The sequence below is a fragment of the Lepidothrix coronata genome, unplaced genomic scaffold (assembly GCF_001604755.1).
Source record: "Lepidothrix coronata isolate B3197 unplaced genomic scaffold, Lepidothrix_coronata-1.0 Scaffold1, whole genome shotgun sequence".
NCBI lineage: Eukaryota > Metazoa > Chordata > Aves > Passeriformes > Pipridae > Lepidothrix > Lepidothrix coronata.
Window position 1 is genome coordinate 10,042,288 of NW_016690181.1, and position 19,566 is coordinate 10,061,853.

General features: G+C 47.7%; 1 protein-coding gene across 1 annotated transcript in view; it reads left to right on the top strand.

Moving 5' to 3' along the window:
* The first annotated feature begins 5,821 nt into the window (after positions 1-5,821).
* Positions 5,822-19,566, top strand: part of RASSF7 (Ras association domain family member 7) — a 36,885-nt gene continuing 23,140 nt past the window's right edge. The window contains exon 1 of the mRNA XM_017813044.1: positions 5,822-5,921. The gene's annotated coding sequence lies outside the window, so the exon portion shown is untranslated. The remainder of the gene's footprint in view (positions 5,922-19,566) is intronic.

Genomic DNA, 19,566 nt, shown 5'->3' on the forward strand with positions numbered 1-19,566 from the left:
GCTAAAACTATTATCTTTATTGTTTCAGGGCTTGGCTTCTTCCTGTTAGATCTCCTAATTGGATTTTCACTCTCCGATCCATTTAGTCTCTTCTGTGCTTTCACTAAAACCCTTTAACCCTTCAGCACCTCTCTCCCTCACTAACCAGTTACCCTTGTGGGTGCTTCTCTCCCCATGCCACTCCAATTTTCCTCCTCTCTCTGATTTGCATGGGTACAGCTTTCCTAAGCCACGGGTGTCACCTCCAGTCTCACTGTCTGTGGACAGTGTGTCTCATCACCATCTCCTTCGCTCTTTGCAGGCTGCAAAGGCTTGTTGGATTTTAACCAAGAATAAGGAAAACAACCCACATCACCCTTTAAAAGGAGGTCTGAGGTCACTGTAGAGTCAAAATCATCCAAAAATTATGACATTTCATCTGTGGATAGCAAAAGGCTGCTGCTTTGTCCAGATTCACTTCCCTACTCAGAGGAGAGAGACCAGTCCACCCAGACCAGGTGGCAGTCCTGTATTTCTAGCTGTGTCTTAAGAATATTAGCAGCCACAAGGGAGGTGAAACAGCAGTGGGGCTGTGTCCACTTCTGACACTTCTGCTGTGGGCATCTGGGCTGACTGTGGGAGGGCCACATAACCCTTGCTCTTCATCCTCTTTGGAGAATGGAATTCATAAAACATGCTTTCTTCCACCTCCCATCAATCTTGCTCCTTTGCCCTGCAAGCTCAGTGGGACAGGGCCTTGCCCATGCAGCGCCTCATGTAATGCTGCCAGGGTCTTCACTGGAGGCTTCAAGCATGCTAGGAGTGACCTGATTGCATTGCAGGTGCTTTCTGAACAGCTAAAATCTCTCTTTCTTCCATACCAACAATGATCTCTGTCCTCTCCACGAGTAAATCAGTGCTTTGATTTCTCCAGCCAGCAAGTACCCTTGAAGCTGTCCTATGAGCACAGCAAGATGATGCCAGTGTGTAACATGAAAGGGGCTTGGGTACCCCATATTGAAAGAAGGGGGTTTCATAGCCTGAGCCATGTGGCTAGCTCATCACACAGGAGGAGGATGGAGCTGAGATGATGGCATCTCACCACTGGTCTGGTTTTTCCATCAGGCCATACAGTGATGGATGTCTGTAATTTTCCAGCAGCCAGGATCTTCAATTGTAATGTGCCTTTATTACAACTTGGGGCAGAAGGAAATAAGCTCTATGCCAGGTCAGTCAAGCCCAGTGGTGGCAAAGGTGATGGAATAAGACCTCCGCTTAGCAAGATGCTGAGATGTGAGTACAAAGGGAGAAAAAAGGGGCAGAAGAGGTACCAACCCTAATACCTGGCTGCTCAACCCAGGTACAGGTGCCCGGCTCTTGACAGGCCTTGATGGACCTGGTCCCTCTCCTCCTTTCATTCTTTTTTCCAGCCTTTTTACAACCTCAGTGCCTTTATGTTTGTGTTGCTGGAGTGTGTTGCCATGGTTAAAGCTGTTATTCCCAGCAGGGTTTGCATCTTACCTGTGAGACAGATATAATATGGAGACGGAGACGTGAATGAATACACTTGTTTGCCCTCATTTCAGTTCCTGCTGGGCATGTGACAAAATAAATCTGATGGGAAAGGAAAACCCTTCAGGGAGAATGGGGAGAGGAGATTGCCACCTTGGAGGAGCTTGTCCAAGGAATATATAGACTAAACCAAAAGTATGGGTTAGAAGAGATGATCACCCGAGAGCGGGTGATGTGGGGAGAGCAGAGATGGACATAGGTTTTTTAGAGGTATTATTGAATTGAGAAAATATGTAACTTCAAGTTAAGTCTACTGTAAGGGTGAAGTGTACATGTGGAAAAGTGGGGGTCACAGTTCCCTCCCTGTAGTCTGTTCCCACCCTGGCAGTGCCCATACAATCTTCCTCTTAAGCCCTACTGTTTTCCTTGGCTCTGGTTGCTCTGAGTGCTAAAAAGGGTTTGCACATTTTCTCTTTTTGTTTTCTTTTGTTTTTTTTTTAAGATGTGCTTATCAAGAATATATTTTCTAAATTTTACTTTATTCTTATACTTCTTTTACAATATTATTTATTCAAGGTAAGGGGGAGATGGGGAACATTCCCATAGGGTATTCTTGTCCAGGAAAAGGTGATAACAAAAACTTTGTCTCTTAGACTTTTAGGGGTTTTGGCTTTGATGTATCAGGCCAAGATCATTTTATTGTCGTTACTCAGGGAGTGATTCAGAATAATGGATCTGCTAGGAAAGATGGACCAAGTTCCTGAATTTTGTGGCTAATGTTATTACGCAAGTTTGAATTGATGGAACAGTTCTGAATTGCTTCACTCAAACATGCACTGAATGAAGAACTGAATCAATACTTGCTGGGCCCTCTTCCAGCCCCTCCAGAAACAACGGGTTTATTTCTCTCCTTCCGCCAGCCCACCAGCTCTGGTGTTGGCTAGCTGGGGATATTGGGGAGCCCACAAACAAATAACTGCTTGAAGGGAAATCACACTATTCTGCTGCATCCCACTAGGGTCTTATCCCACGTGCCACTGCATCAGTGCCTGTGATGTTGGGTGGCTCTGGATGGGACACCTGCACCAATGACAGGCAGAGCAGATCTTGCTTGGAGAAGCATTAAAGGGCAAAACCGAGCCAGTGGTCCTTGGAAAAGACTACCCCCTTTCTGTCTCCAATGGTTGACTGGTTGACTCCACTCTGCCCCACCACTGAGTTAGTTTGGCATGTTTTGTTGCTATCTTGTAGCCTCATTGCATGACACTCATAGTGACATGGTAGAGGAGGTTTCTGCTGAGACCCTCTTCCACTATAATACTTTCAAAGGTTCCATGGTCAGACATCCAAGCTGTCTGGATGGATGTCCATTGTCCAGCAACACAACAGCTTTTCTGACAGCTCGGCTGCAAGAGAGCTGTGCAAAAGGGGATCTTGTGCTCCCTCCTCATGCTGGCAGTGGCAGTATCTCCAGTTCTTGAAGGAGCTGGTGAGTCCTGGAGGAGGGAGCTGAGCTCGCTTATCCAATACACCAGTGCTGCCCATGCCTGGACAAAATGCATGGGGCTGGTTGGGGGATGACTCCTAGCTAAGGAGTGAGGCCCATGCCCTCTGGATTATTTTGGTATCTCATATCCTTTGATTTTGTCTGGAGGCAGGATTCCTCTCCCATCTAACACGAGACTATGCCTGGTTATACCTGGCTCCTGCCTGTGTGGAGGAGGGAGATGGCACTTCCAGGGGCTGAGTCAGTCTCTTAAGAGAGAAATCACTCTCAAGTGTGTTTTTTTCCCTGATTGAAAATCTCCCCAGGTGACTGGGACCCAAGATTAGCTGCCTGCATTAAAGCCTGAGATAAAAGATGGTGAGTCGGGAGGGGCTAGAAGTTCACTCCTGGCTCTGGTAAGGACAGAATGGGTTAAGGGTAAAGGGGAATGCTTCTAAATCATATGCAAGAAGTGCAGAAAATGGCTCTTTCTCCAACACAGAAAAGCTGGTACCACCTCAGCTCAGTATTTCTGACAGCCTCATCCCCAAGCCCCACTGCTGGCCAGGGCTGCTGTTTGCCTTTCTCCTGGGGGCAGCACTGCAGCTCACTGCTGTGTGTTGCTGCACCACAGCAGTGCCCAGACAGCCAGGTCTTGCTGCCTTGTTCAGCCCTCCTAACTTGCTGTTAAAAGCACTAACAGCACTGGTAGGGATATCCTTTCATATCCCCCAGCTCCATGCTGATATGCACCTGATCTCTTGAGATGTTGTCTGTTCTCTTCAGGAAAGCTGCCAGAAATGTCAATGTTTTCACCCTCCTGCTTTGTGTGTGGTGGTGGGGCTGTATCCCTGCTTGACAGCTGACATCCTCCCCAAGCTCTGTAATTGGGGTGATGGAACTAATGAGGGGGTGAAATCCATCCCATCACTTTCTGTGATTGTCATTTGCCTTCTCCTTCATTGAGTCAATGGAGAAATCTGATATCTGAGCCAAACAAGGGACATCTGTAACCGTGGTCTAATCAGCACTACTGGAGACTTGGTGCTAAGGATGAGCAGAGCAACCTCAGAGCCACATGGACACCTCCCTGTGTGCGTGTCTGCTGCATAAAGTCACCACAAATTAACTGTAGGAATGTCCAGAAAATTAATGAGTTAAAGTCCTTTACAGTCTCACAGGGGCCATCTTCTGCAGAAACAGTGTCCTTAATTAAATCATACCTCATTCAAGAGGTGCTGAATTGAGCCCAAAGGTGAGGACAGCAGTCTAGGTGCCTGATGCTGTACAGAAAAGACGCGGATCCACAGGGAAAAGGCTGCTACAGCTCATTCGCATCCACCTGCAGAGCAGAGTGGGATAAGGAGCCAGCCTGGATTCATTAATTGTTGCTGGCACAGGGTGACAAGGAAAGCAGCCCAAGTGCAGGCCACGGGAGTGAATTGCACCTCGGCAGCGCAGCTAATTAATGAAGTGAAATGAGTGGTTGGGAGGTGGTATAATGGAGAGTGAGTCAGGCACAGCACCACATGGAGTTGATCCTATGGTTCCACCCTCCAGCATGCTCAGACCACACTTCAGGTCATCTTCTCTTGGGAGCAGGCAAAACCTCAGTTGTCTTCTGGTGGGGAGAATAAATTACAGGCAACAGGGTTAGAGAAACCCAGTACACTTATCCCAGAGGCTCAGCATCTGCTCTGGGCATGAAGGATGTTATGCTATGACTTTGAACTGTGAGCAGGAAGGAGATCCACGTAGATGCCTGGATTGGAGAGTCTAAAGGGATCAAAGGAAGAAGCTCTGCCAAGATCTCTGGATCCCTGTTGTCCATCCCACTATCACCACCACCAAGATGATGTGGAAGTCTGTCTTCAGTTTGTACCTGGGAACCTGGACCTACCCACCTTGGGAAGGAGCCTGGTGGGTCTAACCCTCTCCAGCTGTGGGCAGGCAAAATGCACTGGTTCTCATCACTGGCACCACAGGAAACAAGGCTGCATCTTTCACTCAGGTGTGCACCTTGGCAGCAGCTGCACCTGTTTGAGCCGAGAAGCCAGCACCAAGGTGTTAAGGAAACTTTCCTGTCTGATCATTCAGGAGGCACTCAAATTTGGGACTGTGACAGCCAAAGTGCCTCCCAATGGTCAGACAGGAAAGTTTCCCTAACAAAAGATGGACTGTTTGCATTGTGTATTGATGTGCCCTGTGCTCACGGGGTGCTTAGGGCTGCAGTTTTGGCCTCTGTAAAAAACATCTTGCAGGGGCTGGCTGGGAGAAAAAATGCCCCTGCAACTGCAGCCAAGCCAGAAAGCATCCCTGGAACTGTGAGTCTGTGGGTCTGCACCCATGCTGCACAGTCTGGGGCAGAGCCAGTCAGGTGGAAGCAGCCACACTGGGGGACAAGGAGCACACTGCCAGTTCTGGGGAAGCTCTACCGCTCCCTGAATGAAGCGATCCAGGCGCTGGCTCTCCCTGATGAGGTGACCACCGGGGTCTAGGCTGGAGCCGGGAGGTGAAGAACGAGGACATCCGGAAGAGCCCAGGCTTTCGAAATCAATTTTGGCAGTCGGAAAGAAATTCTCTTTTCCTTTCCCTTCTTCGCGGTTCTTTTGTTTTCCGCAGCCCGACAGAAGAGGCTTCCAGCAAGCGGCAGGGGTGGGGGCAGAGCCCACCCGCACAAAGGCAGCTCCCCACGGGCTGTGTGACCGCTGTCACGCTTTTTCGCTCAAATCAACGCCAGGGGAGGATGACGTGAGGCTGGTGCTCCCCGGCCCCGGGGCTGATTGGTCCCAGCTCAGGTTTGAACGCCAAGGTGTCCTGGCAACGAGAAGCGGAGGAGCCAGACTTTCCCGTCCCCACTCGGCTCCGGGAGCGCGGCGGGTGCTGGAGAAAGGCAGGCATCGACGGCGAGGAGCAGCGCGGAGGGCCCCTGGCCCTCCTCCAGGTACCCTCTGCGCGGTCCCGGGCCATGCCCCGGCCCCAGCTTTGGAGGTGGGATGAGTTTCACTCAGTGTGGGTGTCAGGTGGCCGACGGCGGCACTGACTCTACACGTCGCTCAGCCGGCACCTGTGCTCCTGTCTACAGACACGGCAGTGCAGGAGCTTGTTTTAAGTGGGAGTAGGGCAAGGGAAATCACTGGGATTTTGGGGGTCTTGAAAGTGATTTTGTGGGAGGGATGCTTGCGCAGAAGCTGTGCAGGGAGGAAGGAGTCAAGCGGCCTTCAGACAGTTTGTGGTCAGCTCTCTTGCCCCAAGAGGACGGAGCGGGTGATTTTGGGTAAGTTTGGGCTCGCCTGATTAACCAAACTCTCGAAAGCCCTGCAGGGCAGCCAAGGCTACGAGCTGTGCTAAAAGAAGGTGGCTTTAAATTGAAATTAAAGCTTTTCCTGCTGATAGCTGCTCTGATTGTGTCTCAGCACAACCCGCCTGCACGTCCATTCCTCTGGAGCCGGGGGGAGGGTGAGGAGGGAAGGGTCCCCCAGGGCTCAATTGTGTGCAGGGAAGCGAGGAGCATTGTGGGGGTGTGCTGTAAAGAAAAGGCTTTTTCCTCTACTTGGGAGATGGGAGCAGAGATGTAAGAAGCTTGCTGGGGGAGGGCGCTTGCCGGCACGGGGAGGCAGCACTCACCACAGCCCGTTTTGCACCTGTCAAAACTAACAGAGACAAACATGTAAACAGATGTGAAAGATGTGCCAGCCATTAATGACAGAGCAGGTCCAAGCTGTCCTAGACGAGGGAGCACCTCCACAGGGTAACATCCATCCCAGAGGAGCTTCCTGGCTCCGTGGTGGGTGGTGAGCTTGTGGAAGGGCTGGTGTCCTGTGTGGATTCAGTGGCACACACTGAAAAGCAGCACCCCAACTCAGAAAGGTCTTGGTGCCACGAGTGGGGCAACAATGCCAAGACCTTTGAGATCACAGCTTGTGTTATTTATCAGGGCACAGGGCTGAGGGCTGCCTGAACAATTCTTACCCACAGCACCAAAGGCACGAGAAGACTTGGTGTCATGCTTGTAGCAGAAGAGCAGTTCCTCAAGATCCTGGTGTTAGGGAAAGGCAGAGGGACATCACAAAATGTGCAGAGAGGGGTTTGCTGGCAGTGTTTTGTTGCTGACCTGGATTCTCACTGATGACCTGGAGGTGTAAGATTAGCACAGTCAGCCTATCCCAGGACCGTGGGGGGATTAGAGAAAGGGAAAGGGTCATGCCTGTTACATAGATCATTTTTCACTGTTTAAGTGGGAATATGCAACACAAATTGTCAGTTAAAAAAAAATCCTGCATAATGCAGTGTTGCCAAGGTTTATAATTCTGGGTTTATAATTCAGTAGTATAGGCTTTGCCTGGAAAACCCAGGTACCAGGTCTGTGAGATTCAGTGATGCTTTTTATATCTAAATAAAAGTTAAGAAAAAACATCTGTCCCATGTAGTAAGAGGAGGTTTGACCTAAATGAACCTGAAAATTCAGAAGCCTAAAGGTGAATTAAACTAATTGGGTATTTTCATTCTTTTTTTCAACAATCATGTTTTAAAGCCAGTTTTTAAAATTTAGCAATTTGAGACTGGGTGATACTCCTACTTGGACCAGCAGCTCTCCCTGCTCCAATTAGTTCAAATAAGCCTTGTTTCTCTGAAGGGTTAAGGCAAGTACATTCTTCAAGCCTTATTAAACCCATGAACAGTAATGTCATTCTGAAACCCAAGAGAGGGGAAAGCATACCCACACCTTGCAGGCCATAAAAAGGTACAAATTCAGCTCACTCTGTATGTCCCCAAGAGTTCTGCCTAGGGAGTGTATGACTGGGAGTGTTAGCCCCACTGAAGCAGGACTTTCCCAGATAGTCATTAAATAACTTGTCTTTCCTGGTGTTTTATGGAATCAACAGTGCTTGTTGCTTGCTAATAGCATCTGCTTTTATTTGAGTGGGATCATATTTTATAACAATCCTTCTGTTCAGTTTGCATGTTTGCTGTGACCCCAGCAAGTAACCACTCCATGGCTGGTAGTAAATTCACTCCCAGATGCTTAATGATGGTATTTACTGTAGGAGCCATCAGTCTTAAGGCTGTAGTGATGATGTGGTGATTAGGGTGTGTTGATGGGACACAGGGCAGTTGGGTAATTGCTAGTGGTGAGCTAGTGAACTCCCAGGTAATTGCACCTTACCTGGAGAGGTGTGCTGTCATGAGCGGTGTTTTAAAGACACAGCTGGTCTCTGTATGACAGCACTGAATCATGAACAGGAAATTATCCCTTCTCCATACCAAGAAAAATAAAGCTTGGTCTGTTTTCTTTGCTGTTGGTTTCTTAAAAAAAAAAGACACACATGGTAGGACTCGTGTGCCTGTCAATCTGTGCTCCTTCCTTCTCTTCATACCCTTTAAACACTTAGGAAGTAGAGATGCTCTGCTTCAGGACACCTAAAAGTGTCCTGAAAATGGGTCTTGAAGGGAGGAAAGAGAAAGACATACTCACTGTCCCTAGAAATGCCTGGCATAGACCAAATCTCTGTTAGACGCCAGAGAGTTCTTGTAGCAGAGGGACCCCAGCAAAGCTCACTCACCAGAAGGTTTCAGCATAAGCTCAGATTTCATCCATAGACATGAGGTTCAAGCAATCCTGGTTCCTAGGAGAGCAGACATCATTAATGAGGTTATTAAGGGGAGACATTAATTTTACTTTTAATGAATGTGGGATCTACAGAAGTTTGTGTGGTCACTTGGTAGAGCCCCATGGCCCTTGGGCAAGATTTCTCAAGTCCCAGCCATCTCCATGTGTGTTTGGGCTCCTCAGGATATTACTCAGCCTGCAAGTACAGGGAGCTGGTAGTCCTCACTTAGTCCTAGTGTCGGAGGCTATCTCAGGTGCTGCATCACCCCCAGTGCCTGCAGTCTCTAACCTTGGCACTTTGTGTTTGTTTGCCCTGCATACCCATCAGTGGAAAAGCCAAAATTGCTTTGCCCTCCCCTCTCATGCAGGAGAGGGCTGAAGACATGATCCCTATAATTGCCACCCTCTCCTACCCCAGAAAGGAGTAATCCCCAAAGCAGTGGTGACGCTGGAGTCCTCTAATGCTTCTGGAGTCTTCATCATCAGGTCCTGGAGGGCTTTGGGAAAGATGCCTTACATCTATTTTACAGCTGAGAGGGTGAAAGCAAAGTAAGGGGCAGAACCTTGACACACATTGCCAGGAGGAGAGCAAATGGCAGGCTCTCCCAGCAGGGCCAAGGGGCTGATAGTGGTGCTCTCACCTTACCCAAGGTTCGAGCTCACCAGGTTGGTCTGGTACCAGGAATGCTCTGGTTGAGTGGCTCTTTATCTGCTCAAACCTTTTCATTTTGTCTCATGATTAAGAGACAAAGATGGGGAGTATGTCTTTTCTCTCCAAATTCTTGAGCTTTCCTTTCCCTCTGTAGCAAGAGAGAAAAATTGCAGCAAAACCAGCAAAACAAATTCCAGTACAAGATTGTTCCAGTGATGGGGAGAAAATAAGTAATATGTGGGCCCAGGACCACCCAGGAGAGAGTCTGCTCTTGCCCCAGCAATGATTTAAGGGGCTTAGCAAGTCAGTACCAACAGTAAAGCTGTGGCAGGGTTATCAATATATTAATAATTTTGGGCAAGTGGGCCAGGTGTTTCCAGGTACTGGCTGATAGAAATGATAGTGCTGGTCCAGGTTGCTGTAGTTCCATTGACACGCCTGGAGCTGCTCTACTGTTATGGTTAGTGATGGGAAAAGTGGTTTCAACTGTTCTCCTTCCCCAGCCTGATCCAAGCACTCACTGCTCCACCTTGTTTGTTGGCATGAGCATTTACCCAACTGCCTGATGCAGAGGCACTGGTCTGGCGTAAGAAAAAAAAACCCAACATTTTCTCCCTTGGGGATTTTCTACAGCTGGACAAGTCCTTGATCTAGTTCTCTGCACCAAAAGCAGTGCAGGCATGGTGGAGGGGGAAGTGCAGCTGTTGGCCCACCACTGCCTGTTTTAACCAGTCCAAAATATCAGCTTGAATGCGAGGTCATGGATGAATCCTTTCCTCTGTGGTTCCTCTGGTGCTGATAAGGGAAACATGTTGATTGTGGTTTTACTGACCACTGCCAGATGTTTGAAATTCTTTAGTTTAATCATTGGTCCAGGACCACTAGGTCCAGTGGCTCTGATCACAGGAGTGCTGGGCTGAAGGAAATCCCTTGAAACCTGCTCTCTGGTACCAAGATGATCACTGAGCTACACAATACCATAAGCCCTACCAATACAATATTTTGAACCTGAAGATAGTGAGGTACTGGCAGAGATCAGAGCACGAGATTCAGCGGCTGGAGCTGTTGGGTGTTGATCCTGGCTCTACTGCCAAATCTCTTTGTCCTGGGGCAAATTATTTACCTTTCCTTTTCCCTGATCCCCTTCCATCCCCTTTCCAAATCCTTTGTCACATGAGGGCTGGGGAGAAGCTTGCAAAACTCCTTCTGAAGTGCTTTGAAGACAGAAAGCAGCATGAACAAATGATAAGTTGTATGGGCAATATAAACAAACCTGGCTACATATTTCCCAGGCTCAATGAGGAAGGAGGAGGGATTAACTGGTGGGTGGCACCCACCTCCTAATTACAAGGCTTGTCTCTGGATCCCTTCAGTGTGAAGCATCCTCTTGGCTGAAAAGCAGATGATACAGTCACACCTGAGCAGAGGCAGGGGAAGAAAAACTTGTCACACAAGTGAACCAGAGTGGTTGGAAATTTCCTTTGGGAGGGAGCGAGTGGTGGGTGCCAGCAGTGGGTTGGAAATGGTCTTCTGGACCACTTCCAGACCTACTGGTTCAGCTATGCCTCTTCTTTCTTCTTGTCTGGTGAGTTGTTCCAGGTGATTGCTAGATGACTTTGAGGGTCCCATAAGATCTAGGGAAGTCCTTCCCGTAGCTGCCATTAGACTCCATTTATCCTTTCTGACACCTGATTTGGGGGATAACCTCTGGCATTTTAGTACTCTATTTGAACCACACCAATTTGTCAACCCAAAAAGCAGCACAACCCCAAAGTTTAAGACTGAATAAGTGAATTGTGAGTACGCTTTACTTTCTGAACCTTTGCAGCATTTCAGGGTCACATTTCTAACGTGTCTTTGCAACAGTGGGAGTTAAAACCTGATGCTGCATGTGTATGTGCTAAGAAAAGTGAGATATCCACACAAACAGCTGCTGTTGGGGAGACAAGAAACACAGCAGATACCATGAAGGCTGATGGACCTTTTGAGAACAGCCCCAGACAGGTGTCTTGGGCCCCTTCCACAACACCCATGGTTCTTGTCTTACTGCTACTTTTTGCATTTCACACGTGCTCATGACCTTGCCTAAAATCTAGGTTATTCTTGCAGGTATAGCAACTCTGAAGAGCACCTGGAATAGGTTTGTAGGTCTGGCCCCTTGTTTTGGCCAAGTATGGCAGAGAAGTGCAGGTTTAGCAGCCTGGGACCAGAGAAAGCAGCTGCAATTTGCGCCTCTGCCTTTGATGCTTTATAGCTTGGGCAAAAATCAATCGGGATCTGTTGAAAGAAGACATGTAAGTGCCTAAAAGTGCAGACTAATATCTGCGTACTGTTTATTTTGGTTTTAAGCTGGATCTCATAATTTCATTTTACGTTTGGTAAATAGGAAGAAATATTATTTCTCTCTCCTTTTAATAGTCTTCTCCAGCGTGAAAGCTGCTGGGGTAGGAGATGTCCCCATATGTGTGCAAGTGCACGTTGCATGCCCTGATCTCAGTTGGAGGCTTATATTGAATTACAGAACACTAGCTCTGGAGCTGAGCAGCTAAGACGCTCTTTAAGCCCTGCAAAGCTGCATGTAGTGGAGGGCGTTTTTCCCCCCCGTGAGCATTTGATTCCTGCAGCTCTGTGGGGAAAGAAAGATATCTGCACCACCTGGGGGTGTTCCTCCATCGCTCTCCAGGGCCGAGCAGCACCTGCTCACAACCAGTGCTTTGCCTTGGAAACCCCTGATGGGTGGTGAATATATCTGCTGCCTAGTTTCCCTCTTAGTTAGTCTGCATGGAACAGCCTCAGAGATTATTGCCCCCATCCATCCAGCTTGCCAGACAGATGTTAGAGATGGTGATGGATATATCTGCTCTCAGATTAAGAAACAGTTTAAAATGCATCCCCTGCCAGCTGTGGCCCTCTACCCTATTAGCTTTTAAGTGGTCTCTGGAAGAAATCCTCTCTTTTTTTTTTTTTTATCTGAGCCCTGCCCTTTCCTTCAGTCTTCTGCTGATTTCTGCCTGGCAAAGCCCCAGCAGCAGCCCCCGGGCAATGTGGCACGTGCAGTGGAAACAACTTTGGCTGACTGGGATGCTTTTGCAGGGAGCCCTGGTGCTGTACACAGCATAGTGGGAAGGAGAAAATGCCTCCAGATGGAAGTCAGAAATCTCTTCCTTCTCCCTTTTCCTCCTAACCCAACAATTCAGTAGTTGTGTCAGCATGACTAGACAGCATGGGATAGAGAGAAGCTGGAGCCTCCACAGCATCAAGCAAAAGCCTCAGTTGCCTGTTGCAGGAGCCTCTTTATGTCTCCTGCTGATAGAAGGAGAAAAGGAGCTGCATGGGGAGGGCACCACAGAACAACTCCTTTGGGGGAGAGTGGACGCTTCTCTGCACTGGACATTTATATACCAGCTTGTCCTGCCCTGGTGTCTCTGCGCAGGCAAACTCATTCTTGGCATGAATTTTCCTGCCTTTTCCCAGAGACCCTGAGAGTAGTCATCCCCGGGCTGCCTTTCCAGGGCTTTTCATCCTGCCAGAGACTGTAACAGCTGTGGTGCAGGTCTCATTTCTTGCCTGGGTTTGCCCTGCAACAGTGGCGGCAAGGATGTGCTCGTCCCTGCAGTCAGATTAAAGGCTGGAAAGCTGCTCTTTTGCCTAGGTAGATTTAAAAGTCCAAGAGCAACAATGCTCAAAAAATACGTCCTCTCCTGAATGGAGATCTGGGGGAGAAAGTCTGGCTCGGTGCTGATGTTGTGTTGGGACAGGGATGCTGGGGTAGCAGCCTTAGTGGGAGATGGCTCTGCCTGCATTACTCGTGGTGGTGGAGGGGAAACCTGTAACATGAAAATATAAATTATATGTGTTCAATAGATAGATAAACAGTCCTTCTACCAGCACTGTAAATCAAGCTTTTTCTTCCCACCTCTTCATAGATTTTACCAACCTAAACTGGATTTTTTTGTACAATATTTATTTTTCACTACTAAGGCTTGAAGGCAGTGTGTTTTCAAGCAGCCCGTGACTTCTTTTTTCTAAAAAAATCAATTTTCCCCTAAAGTCAGCTCAGAGCACCTGTCTCTTTGAAAACCAGGCCCCTTTAAAACGTCTCAGACTGTTTTGAATCACTAATTGTTTTTGAATGGGCAGGCCAAATGTTTTATCACTTCAAACTCCCATAGCAATGCAAATCTATACAGCTGAGAAGCCTCTTTCCATGCATGGGGGTGATGGGTATAGATAAGGATTAAAAATGGAAACAAGTTCACCCCGGGGGTCCTCTTTGTTCCTCCCTGTCTTTGGTGGGGTTGCCACGGCTACATTTGTTCCCCTGCATCTTTTTTGGACGAGATCCAGTGCCCCTTGAATGCAAAGGCAAGAGGTACAGTGTCGGGAGAGGGCTGGATGAGGTCCTAGGTACATACATATTTCATTGCCCATGCCACACTCTGTATTGTCTTCTCTCTCTGGTTTCACAAAGGTGGTATTTTCTAAAACTCCCACTTGTTGAGGGCAGTACAGTCCAGGCTTCATCCTGTCTAAAGTTTCTGGCTTTTCAGTTGTATTCCACTCTCCCTGAATGGTAGCCAGGCATATTTCCCATGCCTGGTGAGAAGAGGGGGAATGCTTGGTATAAAAAAATAGGACCTGCCAGAGAGCCATTGGGAGGGGAGTACATGTGCTGTGCCATGTCCTTCCCAGGGTTGTTGTGCATGTTTTGGGACTATGCTGGTTCACTCAAGGTGCAGGAGATGAACACCACTTGCAGAGCCTTACTGGTGCTGGGCTGCCCTGACTTCTTTAACTAACCCACAGCCTGAAGGCAAATATTGACTATTAAGAGGTGGAAAATGTTGGTGAGCAAGGAGGGCAGTCTAAATCCTCCTTTTTGCTTAGGTCGCCTGTTATTAGAGCTGCCTGCTGTGTGCTGAGTACGGGTGTGCTCAGAAATTGCCAAGAGCTCAGCATTATGGAAGCAAAAGCCAATTTACTGACTTCCCAATAGAAAGGAAGATACATGCTGAATGTGCATCTGTTGGATGATATTTCTGTTTCAGTCATGCTGCTAACATACAAATGGAAAAGCAACTCTGCTAACATACAAATGGAAAAGCAACTTTGTTTGCATGATTCGTGTAGTTACTAGAAAAACTTGGGTTAAGGATACAGTGATACTATGTAGGCATCAGGTACTATTTATTCTTAGTAGAGTAGGTAATAAAATCTGTTTTCTATTTGGCTCCCCAAGTGAATTCCAGTTGACGTGGCCTAATCTACTTCTGTACTCTGGACATGGAGACCATATATCTTCATGTAAAATCAATAGCTAACAAGAAGCCAGTCCCTTGAAGATATTAACAATTTATCTTTAAAATTAAAAGACAGACTGTGAAATTTTGTCAAAGAGGAAAAAAATCTCTGCTCCTCTTTGTTTAGATATTGTTATTTGTGTGTTTCAGGTGCATATAGGAACCACTTAGGACTTAATCAACTAAGGATAACAATTGTTATCATCATTGTACTTTCAAAAGAGACAGCTGCTTGGCTGCTTTCCCACCAGACTGGAATTTCCAGGGAGACACAGAGGAACTGGAGTGATTTTAGGCCTTCATCCCTGTTCACCAAAGAGCTTTGGCTCCATAGGACTGAAACCTAGGATTAAATCCTGCAGGGGTTTATGTCTTTAGTATTGGGTTCCAGCCCAGATTTAACTATCTTGCTGAACTGGGGTCTTAATACATAACCCTAGTGTTAGCCAGGGAAAAATAAAAAAAAAATAAAAAAAAATAATAAAAAAAAAGATTTTGAGTATAAAAATTATATAGGACAATTAGAAACTATAGAACTTGCCTGTCCTTTGCAAGCTTGTGTCGAGAGGTGGACTTGGATGTCCAAGTCAGTATCCAAAGCAATCCAGGCTTGGGACCCTCCTTGTTTCTGCGCGAGGTCCCCACTTGGTACTACCAAGACGCAGAGCTGGTGCAAGACTGTGCTGTGCTCTGACACCTGGCACCAGGAGCCACAGCAGAGTAAGGCATGGGAGAGAACCTCCAGTTTTGGTGTGAGAGGGCTGTGAGGCTGGAGATGAGGGACTGGCTGTGTGTAATGGGGGGGATTCTGAGAGCACAGACTGGCAGGTGGCTTCTGAGGCATGGTGTTGGAAAAGCAATTAGGGATCAATGGGAATGGCATGGGTAGGGAGCAGGAAAAGGTGTCCCAAAGGATGGAAACTGTGCCAGGCTTGGGTGCCCTTCCAGCATGAAACTGGGAGCCCAGGCAGGGAAGGAGGGGGAAAAGCTGCAGCAAGAACCAGAAAAACCTGCTTATGCCAGGCTGAGATTCACATTACTCACACTGGTTTAAAGCAGGTCAGGTTCACTTTGGTTTCCAGGCAAAGATGGCCAAACTGCCTAAAGACTGTTTTCAGCTCAGAGCAGTTCTGAGCTCCCCTGTGCCTGTTCCCTGTGTCACTGCCCTTGTGCACTCCTACCTTTCACCAGTGCAAGATCTTTCCTGGGATTTAAGCCTTTCTAAGCAAAGGCTGGGCTAGGGGCATGCAAAAAGGCATGTTCCCCAGCCCACCTGAGGGGTGGGATAGCATCTGGGCACTCACACCTCCTGAAACCACAGGGTTTGAAGAAGCAAGCTTGCTGGTTGAAGCTGGATGGGAAACTGCTTCTGGAGATGCTCCCCATTGCCAGAGAAGAGTGATCTACCTCCCCCAGATGCCTTCCCTGGTGAGAAGCTCCTGACAGTGGTGCAAGCTGCCCTGCTGCAGGTCTCATCCACGCTGGCACCAGGGCTGGCTGCACCATGCTTCTCCTTCCCACCAGAAGATGGGCCAGGTGGGTCAGCCCACGACTTACTGGGTTCTTACAGTCAACTGGGTGTAAGTAGCAAAGATGAAACCTCAATCTTGCTGAGAAGAAGGAGGGGGAAAGGAGCTAACAGCGTTAGAAATCAGATTGTCGGAGGCTAATGGCTATGTCTGCTTATTAGGCAGCAATAACAGTAATTTACCTTTGAATTCCAATAATTCATCATAACGCTTTGCACCTACCTCATGAATCCTCACTGCTTATCTCACCCCTCTTGTTTAGGGATCTGAAAGCATTTCATAAACATTAATTAATTGTTCCTCCACACCCCTAGAAGCAAACTAAACATTATCCCAGCTTTGCAGCTAGGGAAGCTGAGCTCACCTAAAGAGATAACAACTGAGCAGGGATGCAGGGGCCTATGGTGCAGACCCTTACCCCAGCTTCTACCACAGGCATCTTTCTGCAGATGGCTCTGCAGTGTGGACATTGGGAGGACAATCCAGGGTAATTCAGCCCCTCACCCATGCATGTTTCTGTGCTTACCACTATTTTCAGGTGGCAGGAGAGCCGTAAAAAGGGTAAGGGCTGCTCCTGCCTTGGAGATGTCTACAACGCTCGTGTCTATCTCATCACCTTCAAGCCTCCACCACAGGGACCAGGCACCTGCCAGTGTGAAGCACCTGTCATTATTCACAGTAGGACTCTCCCTTTTTTAATGACTACGTAATGACCCTAATCTGTTGGTGTGCATGTGGTTAATCCCACAGCTCTACAGACTAGCAGTTCAGAGAGGTTTCCTCTCCCGCCTTCTCACACCTCACTTTGCATCCTAACCTAATGCTTCAGCACTGAGATGAGCTGGTGGCACCTGTCCAAAGCAGAAGGCACTGCCCTGTTAGCTTGAAAATCAGGCTGCTGTGAGTAAATATCCAGGATACAACAGTAACAAATCAGGCCATCCCTCTCCAAGGTCTCAGATAGGGGATGTGACGTGTGAGCGACATCCTGAAACAAGATGCTTGACCTTAAATCTGTTCTCATGTGCTTTGGTGGATCTTGGTCCTTAAGAAAGAGGGAGCCTGTCACAGATACGGTGTGTGACAAAGAGGTAAATTAAGTGGAGGATGTCCTCTCCAAATAACGAGCCTTGGCAGTGGAGGGGAGGACAAGACACTGGAGATCCATGTGAGGCCAGTAGTGGCCTGCTAGGCAGGAGTTATTTTTTTTTTCAGACACCAACTGTTGACTTTTGGAAGCCAAATGGATGCCAGCATCAGAGCAGGAGGGTTGTGTTTCATAGACAAGTCATGGTGGATTAAATGTAAATGAATCTGCAGCATGATGGACAAATAGGATCAGTGCCGGGAATCCCAGCTCCTGGTGGGGGATGGATTAGTAACGGGTACTGGTGCATTTGCACACAGGGAGGGAGTGAATGGCAAGGCAGGGAGGTTTCCAGCGCTGCCCTGCCTGTAGCACTGAATGAAAGAGACATCTCCAGGCTCAAAGAAGAGAGGTCAAGCCTAGATAAACACCGGCTTGGTTCCCCATCAGAGAATCACTGAGGCATGAAGAAAAACTTTAACAGCTGCAATGCTGCTTTTGAACCTCCTAGTAAAAGGGAGGGTCAGGAGGTCAAAACTTTCAATGCCTCTGGGAAGAAGAGGACTTTTCCCTGCAAGTTCAGTTGAAAAACCGAACTAAATTAGCATGACCACACTGCTAAATGCTTGGGAAACCTGAACGGCTTGGGTCACAGGCTCCCTGAGCAGCAGAATGGTGAAGAGCTGTTGCATTCCCATACTCAACAGCCATAATTAATGAGGCTATTTCCTAGGCTAAAGGCAGGTCTTCAGAATTCTGTCCAGCAGCTGGATGGGAAATAAAATCTTGTGGGATGTGCCCTGGGCATCCTTTCTCCTCCTGACAGTGTTGCCCTTTCCCCTTTCTGTTTCTCCTGTCCATTTTCTCTCTCTCACTCCTATCCACCTTTGTTTCAGCTGCTTCTTCCTCCCCTGTTCCTGGTGTCACACAGCTCAACTCACTGTTGAAGTGGGGAATGGCAATGAGGTTGTAATGACCCCACCATACTCTCCCCTAAGGATGCTGGATGGGAATGCAGGAGCTCCAACCTAATTAAATCCCTTTTTTTCTACTTTTTATTGCAAAAGGGGCGAGAGCTCTTCCCCACATTTTGAGTTATTCACTTCCACTTTGGAGCTGGATTTTGCTGGTTTGGACCTTTTGCAAGAGCCATTCTAGCAAAGCCAAGGCAGTGCAGGTTTCTGGAGGATGTAGGGACCTGAGATTTCTGGCTCTGAGTCTGTTGTGGGTTTTTACAACGCCTTTCCGCTTGGCTCATATTCGTCTTGTACTGTGAATGTGCTGGACACCACTTTTCATGAGACCGTTCGCAGGTCATCTCCCTTCACAGCTCCCACCACCCCAGGTGTGGAAAGCAGAGAGACACATGCAGCCCTTGCAGTGGCTGTCAGTGCTTTTGGAAAGGGGATGTTTGCCTACACAGGGCAATTCAAATACATAAGACCAATGTAGCCAAAAAGTTTACTGTCTCAGACCGCAATCCTACAGGCTGCTGTTGAGCATCCCCATTTGTATTGCAGTCACAGGAGACAAGTGCTCAGCAAATTTTCCAGGCCTGTTGCAGAAGCAGAATGAATGCTCCTTTGAATAAAGCAGGACAAGAAATATATCAAGTTTCAGAGGCCAAGAGGCCTGCCCTTGAAGGAGAACAGCTAGTCTACCAACCAGACCAAAGTCTCTCTTTCCTCCAAGCCCTAACCCAAGCAGGGCTGCAGGTGGAAATGATGGGGTATGGTCTGTAGTACATGGCAGTCAGCTGCAGTGGCTCTGCGATGCTGAGCCCCGATTCGGCATTCCTGTGATGCTGCAGCATCTTTTCTTTCTCATGTCTCTTGTTGTCCTAGAAACAGAGAAAAAAATTCTTCCAGAGAAGTGTTTTTGTTAAATTTGAGGCAGCATCTTCTGTTTCTTACCGAAACAGTGTATGGTTGCATAATAAAACCCTTGCCAGAAAATCAACTGCAGGTTGACCTTCCAAAGAAACCTGGGAAAACTTCATACCCTCCAAATTTCCCAAAGTCCTAAGAGTACTGAAAGAGTCAATGGGCACTTCCTAACACTGCTAAAAATATATGTTGAGCAATGGGAGGCAGTACTCCTGTATATATATAAATATTTTTATCTATTTTCATATAGATGTAATTATATGTATTATTTATACATACTATTTATATGTACATATATATAGGTCCTCTCTTCTAGCTTTGAATTACGGCTCTTGAGGTAGAGGGTGTCTGCTGAAAGTCAATATGCCATATGGTACCGGCCACTATTCTCTCCTGGTGCCAGGACTTTGCTGGAAAGGCTGGCATTTTGGGGGCGGTTGTCTTTATTTGAGAGGGAAAGTCATCTGGGATAAACATGCCCTTCTGTATGCTCAGGCAGGCAAGGGATGCACTGAGTAATTTCC